Raw genomic sequence first — 13,279 nt, 5'->3', positions numbered from 1 at the left:
TCACGACTAAATATGCAATCCTTTTACTACTGATTCGGGTGCCTTCGTTATCATATATCAAGTTCTTATGTATACAAAGACCTATATATGTATTCTCATCACTGTTCCATTAGGTTGACATGTTTGTGCTTTTAAAAGTTATCATTTCAGGGCTGGAGAGATGGCTCAGAGGTTAAGAGCACTAACTCTTCTTCTAGAGGTCCTGAGTTCAATTCCCAGCAACCACATGGTGGCTCACAGTCATCTGTAATGAAATCTGGTGCCCTCTTCTGGGGTGCAGGTACAGATGCAGGCAGAATACTGTATATGTAATAAATACATAATCTTTAAAAAAGTTATCATTTCATTGATTTATGTGTATGGTATTTTGCCTACATTGTGTGTCTGTGCATCTGATGTGCATGCCTGATGTCTGTGGAGGCCAGAAGAGGGCATCAAATATCCTGGAATTGGAGCCATAAAAGGTTATGAGCCACCATGTAGGTGCTGGGAATTGAACGTGGGTCCTCTGCAAGAGCAGCAAGTACTCTTAACTGCGGAGCCATCTCTAGCCTAGTATATCTGTTCTTGAGTTAGTGCATGGAGTTCTATAGCTCCAAAGTACACCCTAACATCTGATATAGCAAATCAACTGTTCCTCTCTCTTTTAAAAAACTAATTTAAGTTTTTGTAGACTTTAAAATTTCATTTTTCTATATATTAACTTTGGAGCCTACCTTTTAGTTTCCTAAAAATTATCTGCAATAATTTTGAGAAACTTTAACCGAATTCAGAGGTGTGAATTTCTTGCAGATTTGTGAGCAGCTATGGGCTTGCACAGACAGCATCTGAATCTGTCCCATCTGCACAGACCAAGAGAACGAGACACAGACATCTGTTTTCACCATGACCACCTCATCAGTGGATTGTGTGCTCACTTCAAGAGGATCCTGGTGACGATGTTTGGTTGGACATCAGTGTTTTAGTAGCCTCTAATGACAGTAACTGGATCAATGAATTTATTAGTAATAATATTTTATTTTAGTTTATCTTTATCTGTGTGAGCGTGAGAGAGTATGTGTGTGTGTGAGTGTGTGAGTATGTATGTGTGAGTGTGTGAATGAGTGTGTGTGTGTGTGTGTGTGTGTGTGTGTGTGTGTGTGACTTTTGAAAACGGAACTCAGGTCTTTCTGCTTGCACAGCAAACACTTTACCAATTGAGCTGTCTCCCCAGCCTTTTATTCTTGATTTTATTGATTTCCACATTGTTTCATTTTATTCTTCCTTTAGGATTATTCTCCAAATTATTAAGTAAAATACTTAGTCTATTTTTTCATCTTTTTTTTGACAAATATAACTAAAGTCATTCGCTTTCCTTAAGTTTTGTGTTGGCTGTGTCCCTAAGATTTTGACATGTGGTATTTTTATTGTCATTCAGTTCTAAGTATTTTGTAATTTTCCTGATACTTGCTTCTTTGACACAAGTGTTATTAAGTAACTTGGGCTCTAGGTTTCTATGACTTTAGTATTATTAAGGACCTGTCTTTTTGTTATAGATTCCTATTTTTATCGCAGATTTAGGGATGGTTAAATAATCATCCTGTGTAAGTCACTTCAGAGGGAATTAGTTTGAATGCTCCAGGTGAGCTAAAAAGTAAGCTGTACTTCCACAGCTGGCGTACTGTATTTAAGTAAAAAAATTATCAACTGTGTTACTCAAATCTTTGCTCAGTTTTGTCTTCTTGATCTGTTTCTAAAAAGGGCTTATTAAGTTCCCAAACTATACTTTCTCTGTCTCTTTTCTACACAGTACCATCAACTATTGCTTTATAGTCTTTTTGTTTGTTTTATGAGACAAGGTCTCACTATGTAGCCATGGCTGGCCTAGAACTCACTATGTGTAGATCAGGTAGGCCTAAAACTCACAAAGATCAGCTGCCTCTGCCTCCTCAGTACGGAGCGTGTGCCACCATGCCAGCCTGCTTAGTAGTCTTTGAGACTATATTATTAAACACACACAGCTTCATGGCGCTTTGTCTTGCTGTTCATTGTTAGGGTTTGAACATGAAAGGTTCCACCAAGCCTGATGTTTTTAAGAATATGCATGCAAGCTAGTAGCACTGTCATGGCAGGCTGTGGAACCTTTGGGAGGTCAGGCCTGGCTGGCAGACATAGGGTACAGGAGGTTGGCCTTTGAAGGTCATAGCTTGACCTCTGGGTCTGGCCGTTCTTGCTCTGACATGATGAGAACAGTGGCTACCTCTTGCTTCTGCTATCAGGAACGAATGCTTTTCTTACTATGATGGACTGAAATTTCCCCAAGCCACAAGCCAGAATCAATCCATCATCTCCTAGGCTGTTTTTGTCAGGTGTTTGGTCAATGATGTACAAGTGGAGGACACGGTTGTTCTTTGCAGCTCTGAATTCCCCCATTCTTTGTTGTTTGCTTTTTGGCCTAGAATTCTACTTGGTTTGAAAGTGAAACTGTGGTTTAATTTCTGTATGTTATCTTTGACCTTTGACCATTTAGATTTAGTTTCTCTTTAGTCCCAGAACTCAAATACTAGCATCCCAAATAAGATGATGTTATTTCTGTAAATGTCCTGAAGAAGCCTGGGGTTAGTGCGCCTTCAATATGTCAGACATTAGTTTCTTCATAATAAGGCAAAGGCAGACAAGAGGTCATGGAAGCCCCACAGTCCTCAGGGGGGGGGGGCAGGAGCCTTCCACAGTCCCTTGGTTATGGGATTAGAAGAAAGGGACAAGAAAGGAAAGTAGGGAGGGTAGTCCTGTGTCTCTAAGAACAGTTTCTGAGAGTTGAGCACCACCTAAATCCCCACTATAGCTTAGTCATAGGCTCTGCCTGGTAGGAGATATACTCATTATACCCAGAAGCCATGTACCCAACTGAAAACCATTTTCTACGGAAAAATGGAAGAATGAACAGTATTGACAATTTTTCCATCTGTGCCATACTGTCCCCTTATTTTCAACATTTCTTTAGAATATATTTTCATTGAAAAGGTTATTGACACAGTTATAGATTTCCATATGCTGTAATAAACAACATGGAGAGATCCTGTGTACAATTTAATGAATTTTCCCTAATGGAGACATTCAGCAAAGGTCTAACGCAATATCATAATTGGGATATTGACGTTACTACAACATATCAAACCCATTATCTACTCACATTTCCTTATTTCTTCCTTATGCTCATGCATGCGTGGATGTGTGTGTGCATGTGCACACGTGTGTGCATCCAGTGCCACATTCTTTACTCCTGAATTATCTCTCCAGTCTCTCAGTAACTTTAAAGTTATATAAATGAGGGCTGGAGAGATGGCTCAGAGGTTAAGAGCACTGGCTGCTCTTCCAGAGGTCCTGAGTTCAATTCCCAGCAACCACATGGTGGCTCACAACCATCTATACTGAGATCTGGCTCCCTCTTCTGGCATGCGGGCATACATGGAGGCATAATGTTGTATACATAATAAATAAATAAATCTTAAAAAAATTATATAAATAAAGTTATATAAATGATGTCCCATGGTAAAGACCATGTGGGATTGACTTGCTTTTCATTTAACATATGTCCCTAGAAAGTAGTGCCCAACTACAAATATACTATAATATACATGCATAAAATTCCATTACTATATATAGCTAATATCCGTTAATAAAGATGAAAAACAAGCCAGTTGAGGAGTTGGGGATATAGCTCAGTATGTAAAGTACTTGCTGCACAAGTGTGAGGATATGAGCTCCAATAGTCACAGGTATGTTAGTGTCTACCTGAATTCCAGTGCTCCTCCGGTGAGACTGCAGACAGAGACAGGCAAGTCCTTGAACGGTTGTGGGCCAGCTAGTCCAGCATGCACAGCGATGAGCAACAAAAGTACCCTGTCTCAAACAACGTGCACGATGGAGGACCAACTCCTGAAGTTGTTCGACCTCCACGTACGTGAATTTCATACCACAAACAGCACATACATTATACATACAAATCAACAAACCCAGCAGCCAATCATCCAATCAATCAATTGATCTTATTTAGGTAGGTCTATTTCTGTGGCCTTTCATTCTTTTTTCACAGAAGTCTCTGCAATGGAATGTTTTTCTGATTTCCATGGCTAGTCAGTAAACTTGATTATCAACAAATGTCTTTTTGTTCCCACTTCATTCCCTTTTTCACCCTTATTTTAGCTACTGAAGGCCTGAGCTTCCCACAGATAAGCTTGCCTGATACACTAATTGCTTCTGTGGGTCAACTTGATTGGGCCATGGGGTGCCTGACATTTGGTTAAAAATTATTCTGGGTGTATGCCTGGAAAAAAATTAACTTTTTTCTTTTTCTATTTCTTTTCTTTTTTGAAATAGGGTCTCACAGTAGGTGTGCTTCAAACTCACAGTAATCTGCCTGCCTCTGCCTCCTAAATGCTGGAATTAAGTGCTCACTGCCATGCCCAGAGAGACCAACTGTTGAGCCAGGAGTTGGAGAGGGATTGTTTTCACCAGTGTGGGCGGGCTGCTTCCCGTCCACTGAACAGAGCAGGAAAGCCAAGGAGGGGAGGGCTTGTGCGCTCTCTGGCATGTCCTTTATGTGGGGGCCATCAGTCCCCCACGCCCAGCCTTACAACTCTCCTGGTGTTCAGGCCTTTGCACTTGGGCAGAGATTTACAACACTGGTGTCCCTTTCTGGGCCCTTGAGTGGTGCTGGGACTCTACTGGGTGTCCAGCTTGCTGACTGCACGCACTCAAACTTCTCATTCCTTGTAACCATACAAGCCAGTTCCTTACCATAAGTCCCTGGTTACTGAAACCAGAGACTGTGTTGGCTCTTCTGCTCTGCTGCCTTGGTTAATGTACTCACAACTATAAAAGCTTTGATGGAATTCTTATTGGATATGCATTAAGCTTTTAGGTCAGTTGTGGGAGAAATGGCCCCTTTGTTCTGCTCTACCTGGCTGCCCAGGAACACAGTAAATATCTCCACTTACTTAGCTGTTCTTTAACTTATTTTGTAATTCTTAGCAAACAGTATTTATGACTATTTTACAAATATACCTATAAGTACTTTATTATTTTCTTTGGCATGGTTATAAATGGCAATGTGCTATAAATGTTTCTGCATGTTTATAAACAAGTATATAAAAGAACATTTTATATGTTTGTTCTCATGGAAGTTTTTGATGAACTCATTGTATAGAAGGTTTTCTGTGCATTCTGGGATTTTCTAGGTAAACAGTTGTGCCATTTGTAAATGGAGACAGCCGTTTTATTTTTTACATTTAAATGCTTGTGGTTTTTTTTTTTTTTGCCTATTTCTCTTCCTTGTGCAATAGCTGGGACTTCCAGGATTATTTTAAGTGTGGTGGTAGTGAACATTTGTGCCTTGTCCATGTCCTTAGGGATTCAGTCATCCCTCTCAAGTATGATGTCAGCCATAACATTGCGTGTGGGATTATGCTTATTGTCAAATTGCATCATTTATTCCTATAGTAAGTGTTGGATTGTTATATTTGATAAACTACTCTTCAACATTCATTGATAAAAATCACATGATTTCTCTCATCATTTCTTTTTTTTGATACAGGGTCTCATGTAACCTGGGCTTATTATGTAGCAGAGGGTGGCTTTGAACTTTTGATCTTTCTGCTTATACCTTCTGAGTGCTGGGGTTACAGATATGTACCACAACTGCACCTTGTTTGCTCAGTGCTGGGGTATTCCCCCACCCGCTCCCACCCCGTTTTAGGTGCATCTTGGGTAAGCACTCTATTAACTGATGTACATTCTCAGCTCCAGTGATTTTTCTTCCTTAGTTATTTGACATCATGGACTATCCTGGTCGATTTTTAGATATTGAACTAGCAAGCCTTAAATATTTAGAATAAACCCCACTTGGTCATGATGTATGATTTCTTGTATACATTGTTAAATTCAATTGGCTTTCTTACAATAATATTGTTTTTAGCTAAGTTCATGAGCTACTCTAAGCTGGAGCTTCCCTATTCCATGCTGCCCCATCCTTGTTGAATCTTGTTGTTGGGATGACACTTGTGGCTGGAGGTTTCTCTCCTACCTGCCAGTTCCTGAATAACCACTCTGAGGGTTAATATTAGTTACAAATGGTTTGGTCGATGGCTCAGGCTTCTTACTGGCTAGCTCTACGTATTAGTTAGCCCATTTCTAATAATCTGTGTATCGCCACGTACCTTGCAGCTTACTGGTAATACTCTGGCATCTTACTCCTCTGGTGGTTGCTGGGATTTTCCAGACTCCGCCTTCTTTTTCTCTGTATCTTTGTTTGGATTTCCCGCTTCTTTATTAACCCATGGTAGTAGAACATATTCACAGCATACAGAGGGGCACACACATCAGATCCTGGCCTCGTGAAGGGAGATGAGGAATCTTCTGGAAAGTGGTGTTAGTGGTTCTGTAAGTGCCTGATGAACCCTGCATTGTGGGGAACTTTAGTACGTGGCTGGAAGTTTTTCTTCAAGCACAAAGTACGATTTATCATGCTCATGGAGAGGATTGGCTTCTGTCCTGGCTTCTTGAACTTTCTATTGTTCTGCCTTTCTGCCTCACCATCCAGGGTTCTTGCATCATCTCTCTGAAGCTCTCTAACCCGTCAGTCTCTAAGTATGGTCTGGGGTCTGTCAGCAGGCACATCCCTATTTCCCACACTGCTGCTCCATGAGCCGTGTTTAGTTGAGTGTTATTTCTCCCAGCGTCCCATTCTTCTAGCTTCCAGAACTTCATATGAATAGCCTTTTTTTTAAAAAAACTTTATTAAATTACAGAGTTTATTTCACATGTATATTTTTGTTTCCCTACCATTTCCACGTCTGACCGCCACTGTTACTATGTCCTAGCATAACACTCCATATATACTTAAAACCACGTAAAGGACGGAGCTCCATCCTTGAAAGCTAAACAGGCGTTTTAGACAACACATTCTTGGCAACGGAACCTGGACAACATTTATCAAGCCCAGTGGAGAAGGTTCTCACTTTGCATTATAAAAAGAAGCCAGATACCAACTGTTACAGAAATGATATAAGATGGAATATTTCAAGCTGTTTAAACCATGTTCTTAAAGAGACTTCCTCCACTGCAAGAGATCTTGAATAGCCTCCCGGTTAGTCATCTGGAAGCAATTCTTCATACAGTTAATGAACCTGGCTTCCACTTTGGGAAGAGAACCACCTTTTTCTATACTTACTTACATTTTTGCCTTAATGTCTTCTATAGAACTAGGTTCTTTTGGTGTTTTAGGAGTTTTTTTTTTTTTGAAGGACTCTTGACCTTTTGATTTTAGTGTTGGTGCTTTTCCATTTTGGTTTGATTTTTGTGCATTTTTGGCTGGGTTATCTTGTACAGATTTCCTCAGTTTCATCATCATCAAAATTATCCTCATCCTCTTCATCCTCTTCATCCTCTTCATCATCCTCATCCTTTTCATCGAGTTTTACGTTTATCTGTGGAACCTTGTTACCACCTCCAGGAGCAGATCGCTTTCCAGACATAAGAGTTTAACATCCTCCTGCTCCTCTTCTTCCGACTCCACATCTTCCTCTGTAGCTACCGATGTGCACAGGCTCTGAACCACACTCCAACCTTCAGACCACAGGTGGTGTCATCTCAAAGCCCCCAGGGAAAACTGTCGGTAGTACAGACATTTTCAAAGTTGCCGGTGTTACTTTAATTGGACTGGCCTTCATAGTTCATTGCTTTTGCCTCTATGATGTGTAATTTGTCCTTTGTCTCTGCCTCTAACTGGTGCTCACATTCATCATTATCTCCCTTACCGTGGTAAGTTTTGTCAGCCTTTAGTCCACAACCGGAAAGGTAGTTCTGGGGCCTAAGGAGGCTCATGTCTATGTCCATGGACTTTTCCGTGAGGCAGAGGCATGTACTTTGGTGTGAAGTTAGATGGAGAGAGCTGCCTATTGCTCCTCAGAACAGAACAGACACACAGGACAGAATCACGCCAGAGCATATAAACTGTTTTTTTTTTTTTGTTGTTGTTTTTTTGAGACAGGGTTTCTCTGTGGCTTTGGAGCCTGTCCTGGAACTAGCTCTTGTAGACCAAGCTGGTCTCGAACTCACAGAGATCTGCCTGCTCTGCCTCCCGAGTGCTGGGATTAAAGGCGTGCGCCACCACCGCCCGGCTATACTCTGGTTTCTCTTCAGATCGTATAAATCTTTCGCCTTTTAAACTGCTTTTTAACCGCCACTTACCATTTTCATGTGTGTGTATTGTGCATGTGTGTACACACATGTTTCTTGCACATGTGTGTAGGTGCCTGTGCACCTGTGTGCTGGCCTTGAGGAAGCCTGGGGTTGATGATAGGAATCAGCTCCCCATGGCTTTTCCACTTTATTCACTGAGGCAGGCCTCTCAATCAAATCCAGAGCTCATCAAAGGTTCATCTTGCTAGCTGGCTGGCTCTGGGATTCCTTGTCTGCCTTCAGAGACTGGAATCACAGGGGAGCCACCATACCCACCTGGGATGTACCTGAGTGTCTAGAGATCCAAACTTTGGGTCCTCACACTTGTGCAGCAATCCCCTGGACCACTGAATGTCTATCTCTGGGCACAGCTTTTCTTTAACTTTAGCCTCTTTGAAGTTTGCTAGTCTTGAGTCTGCAGGCTTGTGCCTTTCTTTACTCACGTTTGATGAGCTCAGCCACCATTTCTTTGAACACCCTTCCAGTCTCCCTCTCCCCCTCCTCTCATCCCACAGTTCTGACCACATGAATATTGGGCTCCTTTCATTATTTTCTAAGCCCATTTTCTTCTGTTGTTGTGACTGGATGGGCAAAATCTGTCTAGCTGTCCTCGTACCCACCAGTGCTGTCCTTTGTTACCAACACTCTACAACTGAATGCATCCAACTGTTAAAGATTCTGTTATTGTGTTTTCGAGTTCTCTAATGCCCATCATAGAGTCTACTTAAAAGTTGTATGTATGTGTATATGCACACACATATATACAACTTCAGTCTTTATTAAAACCATTTTCCATTTGTTTTAAGATAACTTGTAATCTATCATTGAAGCATTTTTAGGATAGCTCTTTAAAAAATGATCTGCAGATAATTCCAGTGTCTGATTCATCTCAGTGGGTGTTGTTGATTGCCTTTCCTCATTTGCATTCTGATTTTTCTTGATTTGGGGTATTATAGGTGGTTTTAAAATTGCATCTTGGACATTTTATGTATCATGTTGGGAGACTCAGGTCTTACTGAGCTTTGTGTTTTAGTGACACTCACTCTGTGTTTAGTGCACAGGAGTCTGGACCATATCTTCAGGGACAGTTGATTTCAGAGCCTTCTGATCTTGGTTGATGTAGGTAGTTTATCTGATGTTGTGGGGGTCTGGTTGACTTCTACTTATGTTGCCCAAGGGATAAAAGCTGAATTGCTAGGTGTCTCTTGGGGAAGGAAGGGAGTCTCAGGCAGGTGCGGGTAGGTGACTATTTCCCCAAGTGGTGGACGGCCGCCTCCCACTGTTCCCACCATGGTGCGTGGTTTCTACATGTCTCTTTGGTTTGGGAGAGAAATGAGCCAGGTCCTCTTCTGCTGCAAAAGTTGGGGTTGCTCTTGCCAGTTGTTTTGTTGGGTTGGAGTATAAGATATTCTGTTACCTGCTCCTCTAGTCCCGGGTTACATTTCTAGGGTTTAGAGTTGCATTTAATTGCACGCATGCGCACGAGAGAGAGAGAGAGAGAGAGAGAGAGAGAGAGAGAGAGAGAGAGAGAGAGAGAGAGAGAAGAGAGAGAGAGAGGCAGAGAGGCAGTTCTAAATCATCTTGCCAAACTTGAATTCTAGACTTTTTTTATATTTAAATATGTCATTTCTAGAAAGCACATTGCTTGGTATTTCTTTTTAAGAAATTTAGCATGTATGCCTCTCTCTCCAGACACACGCACGCACACACATGCACACGCACACTGAGACAATGTGTGTCGGTCTGTCTGTCTGATGCGGCCTAGGAGAGCGCCACACTCATCATCTCCCTGCGTCAGCATCCTGAGAACCGGGATTATGTGTGTGCACTGCCACTCTATTTTCCCTTTCTTTATTACAACTTTGATTCATTTTAATGCTCCTTGATGCTATCTTATTTTATGCATTATAACTTTTTGCACTCCCTCCCTTTGTGATGTTAATTGGCTAAAGTAAGTTTTATTTTCTTGGATCTGGAGATGTGCCGTTCTTCACACGAGAGGGTCACGCATCCTCTCCTGTTTCAATGAGGCTTGCAGTTCAAGCCTGGGAGGGTATTTTCTGGCTTCATTTGATATCAGGTGCGGTCTGAAAGATGTGAGTCAAGAAGACCTGTGATGTCAGGATAGCTTTCATGCCCATCCTGTGGTCGCATGGCCCTTTCCTCTCTGCTGTGGGGTTGAAATACGCTGCTGCTGCAGCCCGGTGGTGGAATAAAAAGTTACAAAAGAAACACATCTGCTTTAGCTGGCTTGCGGCCAGCATCTGAATGAGAAGTAAACCACTGTTGTTGTAAGCCACTGAGGCGGGTAGCTTGTTACCGTAGCATAACATCGCACATGCTGACTGGGCAAAAGTGATTCGTTCCAGGTAGAATGTTTCTGGTGCTTGGTCTATTAAGACCTCTAAATTGTATGCATTTTTCTTATTAACTTCTTAAATCTCTCTCTTGCCCTGGAAAAGACATGGACCTCTTTCTTACCTCCATGACAGTCCCACCTTGTTCCATCAAGTTAGAGTTGCTTAAACATCTTAGTTATAGGTGGTTGTGGACACACTTTTGATTTTGACTGTCACTTTTTCTTGTTTATGCTCTTATTTTTCAGCACATTCCTTATTTTCTTTATTTTCTTACCAGTATACACTGCAAATTTTTCAAAGAGAATATTCTAAGCTGGGTATAGCACATTGGTAAGGTACTTGCCGAGGCTGTACACAGTCTTGGGTCTTAGGTTTTATCTCCAGCATCACACACACACACACACACACACACACACACACACACACACACACACGTAAAAAAATCACAAATATCTGAATCCAAAGACAAACATATAGGCATCCTCCTGAATATTAACCTTCATCAGGCAATGAAAGGAGACAGAGACAGAGACCCACATTGGAGCACCGGACTGAAATCTCAAGGTCCAAATCAGGAGCAGAAGGAGAGAGAGCACAAGCAAGGAACTCAGGACCGCGAGGGGTGCACCCACACACTGAGACAATGGGGATGTTCTATCGGGAACTCACCAAGGCCAGCTGGCCTGGGTCTGAAAAAGCCTGGGATAAAACCGGACTCTCTGAATATAGCAGACAATGAGGGCTACTGAGAACTCAAGAACAATGGCAATGGGTTTCTGATCCTACTGCACGTACTGGCTTTATGGGAGCCTAGGCAGTTTGGATGCTCAACTTACTAGACCTGGATGGAGGTGGGGGTTCCTTGGACTTCCCTCAGGGCAGGGAACCCTGATTGCTCTTCGGGCTGATGGGGGGGGGTCCTAATTGGGATAGGGGGAGGGAAATGGGAGGCGGTAGGGGGGAAGAGACAGAAATCTTTAATAAATAAATAAATTTAAAAAAATCACAAATATCTCATCTATCTGATATTATGCTGTAATTGAGCCTGATGTTTAAATATAGCTTCCTTTAGGATAGAGTTAAGGGTTTACAGGGTGTGTCCTAAACACTGAAACAACACTCTACTACATTGTGTGTGTGTGTGTGTGTGCATGCACCATGGCCCACATGTGGATGTCAGAGAACAGCCAATAGGAATCACTTCTGTCCCCCATCATCTATGTCTGGGGACTGAACTCGGATTGTCAGGCTTGGGGGCAGGTGCCTTCACCCTGGCGCCATCTCACAGCTGGTAGCTGATAACTGACAATGACAGCATCAGCCTGATCTACCTCACCTGCATTCCTTAGCTGCATCTGTTCTGTTCTGCTAGTCCGTGCATCTTCTGGCTCTGTTTCCATGGTCATCTTCTCCATGCTGGGATTCCCAAGTGCTTCTTTTTTATAACGGTGTCTTCCCACTTCAGACCCCAGCATCTTTCCTCATTTCTTTGATATAAAACTATTTTTTCACATTTATTTATGATGTGTGTGTGTGTGCTCGTCATAGCATGCATATGTCAGGGTCAGAAGACAGCTTTCAAGAGTTGATTCTTTCCTTCTACCACATGAGTTCCAGGGATCAAAATTGGGTCATCAGGAGAGGCCGCAAACTCCTTTTCCTCTGAGCCATCTTGCTGGCCCACAAAGTTATTGTAAGTCCTTGTTCTGCCTAGTTCTCCAGTTTAATCTTTAATCTGGTTGCAAGGTCTTCTATTTCTCCGAACAGTGCACACTCCACAGCTGTTTCCTTGTTTCCCTGTGAATGCCCGCTGCCTGGAGGGGTCAGCCATCTTTGCTGTCACTGAGACTATGAGGGACCAGATATATTCAGGACTCTGCCTCTGTTCCTGTGGTGGTCTGACTGAGAATGGCGCCCAGAGGCTTATATGTTTGAATATACAGTTGGTGGAACTGTTTGGGGAGGATTAAGGGGTGTGGCCTTGTTGGAGGAGGTCTGTCACTAGGTGTGGGTGGTTTGAATAAAAATGATCCCCAGCGGCTCCTAGGGAGCGGCACTATTAGGACTATGACCTTGTGGGAGTAGGTGTGGCTTTGTTGGAGGAGGTGTGTCACTAGTGGGTGGGTTTTGAGGTCTCAAAAGCTTAAGCCTGGTCAGTATGTCACTTGCTGTCACTTCCCTGCTACCTACAGATCCAACTGTAGAACTCTTAGCTCCCTCTCCAGGACCGTGTCTGCCTGCATGCTGCCATGCTTCCTGAATGACCACAATGGACCAAACCTCTGAACTGTAAGCCATCACCAATTAAATGTTTTCTTTCCTAAGAACTGCTGTGGTCATGGTGTCTTTTCATGGCAATAAAACCCTAACTAAGACACTGGGGATGGGTTTGAGGTTTCAAAAGCCCTTGCCAGGCCCAGTCCCCCCCCCCCCACTCCAATTTTGGGTCAGCCCCTGCTCCAGCCTCATGCCTCTGCTTTGCTGTGAGCCGTGATGGTCCTGAACTCATCCTCTGAAATTGCAAGTTCCGCCCCCATTATTCCTCCTATCAGTTGCCTTGGTCTTGGAGTCTGCACAACAATAGAGAAGTAACTAAGACAGTCCCTCAAGGTGAATGGAGAGGGGAAGGTGATTGAGGCGGAACTGTGATATCTTCTAGCCCTTACCCAGGAGCCACAATCACCCCCGACCGACCTTCA

The 13,279-nt window shown here is 42.7% G+C and overlaps 1 pseudogene; it reads right to left on the bottom strand.

Annotated features, from left to right (window-relative positions):
• Window positions 1–7,081: 7,081 nt before the first annotated feature.
• Window positions 7,082–7,872, bottom strand: LOC142847071 (nucleophosmin pseudogene; annotated as a pseudogene).
• Between the last annotated feature and the right edge of the window lie 5,407 nt (window positions 7,873–13,279).

Source organism: Microtus pennsylvanicus, chromosome 3 (genome assembly GCF_037038515.1).
Source record: "Microtus pennsylvanicus isolate mMicPen1 chromosome 3, mMicPen1.hap1, whole genome shotgun sequence".
Taxonomy (NCBI): domain Eukaryota; kingdom Metazoa; phylum Chordata; class Mammalia; order Rodentia; family Cricetidae; genus Microtus; species Microtus pennsylvanicus.
This window is presented reverse-complemented; position numbering and strand designations above follow the sequence as displayed.